A 2,369-nucleotide genomic window follows, 5' to 3' on the forward strand; every position below is an offset into this window, starting at 1 on the left:
GTTTGAGGACACCGCCGGTTTGCAGTCTCTCAGTCTGGATGCTCATGAGTAAGCAAAGGTCCGGAGCTTCTATTTCCAAACAGACAGGGTTGGCCAAGACGGGGTGCCCACATAAGTGGCGGCATTCGGTGAAGGAGTTCCCGAATAGTGGCTGGCTGGGGCGCCTTCGGGCCCCTTAGCCACATTCCCTTAAGGGCACCCCTTCTATTGAAGTAGTTGGTCCCAGGCCTTTGAGCAGCCAAGGGTAAGAGACCTCAGGTCATTCAAAAAGGTCTTCTCTTAGGCATATAGCTTGCGCTATGACCGTAGGGAATGCAGTCACTGACAGTCGAGTGTGACCAGAGGGGGAGTGGTTCAGGCATTTCAATTGAAATTGCCTGTCCTGACAGTTGTCACTGCCAGTAGTCATGCACTCCCCTCAGCATGATGGCGAGGGTATATCGTTCCCCGTAGCGGCCACTGACGCAGGGAAAGGGAACGTCTCTGGTTACGACTGTAACCTTGGTTCCCTGAGAACAGGGAACGATACGCTGCGTCATGGTGCCATGCCTCGGGGCCTGCCTGCCAAACAGTCCCTTCAGACAAAGAAGCTGGTGTCATGTTTGCAAGGCTCCCTTATATACTTCCTGGTCGCACCTGGATGACATCATAGGCTGTCGCCGGTCAATAGGATTGCCGTGATTTGATAGTAGTTCAGACACCTGTCACGCTGAAGGCGTTCCCCGTAGCGTCGACTGACGCAGCGTCCCGTTCCCTGTTCTCAGGGAACCAAGGTTACAGTCGTAACCAGAGACATTTTCCTTGCCATTGCTCTATAGATTGGCCAGTCTTACAAATATATAAACACTACGATCAGTTTTAAGTGTTTAACCATTAAATATCGACATGAAATATCAATTCAAAATCACCTACATGCATTATAGCTGCATATTTAAACTCGGAAATGCTTCTAAATGCTGTCACTGTGCTTGATGCTCAAGGAAACGTCTGCCAATTCCATCAAGTGGTTGAAACGTATAATTTTATGAATTAAAATTACTTTTTTGTTTTGTTTAAATGTTCCACCATGCAGTTGAAACATAATTTGTATGAATTAAAATTACTTTTAACATTTAAAAACAGACATGTTAAAACTCCCCAGCTTTGTTGAATTCTAAAAAACTGACTCAATAATGCACAACATTGGAATTTGAACATTTAAACAAAACAAACAAAGTCATTTTAATTAATAAAATTACAGCATATTTATTGATCAAAAACAAATTATTTTATTCACCAAAAAAAACAGAAAATAGTTCAAACATTGCTAAAGTTATTGGGTAACACTTTACTTACAATAAGGTTCATTATAGCGTTAACGTTAACTAATAATGATCTGCACTTATAAAGCACAGTTTATTTATTTATCTTTGTTAATGTTCATTTCAACTTTTACAAATACATTAAAATCTTGTTAACATTAGTTAATGCACTGTTCACTAACACGAGGAGCTGTATTTATATGTTAACAAAGAACTAATACAGTAACTGCTCATGGTTAGTTCATGTTAGTTAATACATAAACTAATGTTAACAAATGTGACCTTATTGTAAAGTGTTACCAGTTATTGTTTTGAACAAGTATTAGCTTATTAAAAAAACCTATTATTTTAGTGAAAGTATTTATCAATACTGTGTGCCATGTGTGGGGTAAAATGTCCACCTCGACACCACATACATTTTTAAGCTTTTTAACTAAAATAAACCTCTTTTATGATTTATTTTCACACAAAATCTGAAATGCTCTATAAATGTTCAACACACACATATATATTGTTCTGTATATCAAACACTATAGGAGAGGTGAAAATTGACATTAAGGTGTACCTTTAGCCCCGTTGCTGTAAAAATTGTAACAAATCTATTATTTTTTGTCTGATTTTCATTCTAAGGATATTAATCTTGATTTTGCTATTATTACTTTGTCTTTTGGGCCAATTCTCACAAAGCTAGAACCATTCATTGTAATTACAACTTTAGAAAACCTCTGATATAAAGTCACTTTTCACTTCCTTTAAGAAAATGACAAAACCTTGTAGGTACCTTGTAGGCTTTAAAAACTTGTATTGAGCCTGTTGTAAGGAACTTTTACATTTTTATGTTGATTTCACACAACTTAAAATAATAATAAAAAACTCCAAATTTGTGTCTATTGACAAAAGAATGTCATTCTCAGTTATAGTTGATCCGTCAAAATGTCACTTCAAATGGCGTTAACTTCCAAACTTATCTGACCAATCAGAGAGACTTTAGAGCCGTCCTTGGTTTTAACGTCAATGTTTAACTCGTCTAACCGCTTGATCTATTCCTGTCTCTTATCCAGCAGCGTT

The sequence above is a fragment of the Pseudorasbora parva genome, chromosome 25 (genome assembly GCF_024679245.1).
Source record: "Pseudorasbora parva isolate DD20220531a chromosome 25, ASM2467924v1, whole genome shotgun sequence".
Lineage (NCBI taxonomy): Eukaryota > Metazoa > Chordata > Actinopteri > Cypriniformes > Gobionidae > Pseudorasbora > Pseudorasbora parva.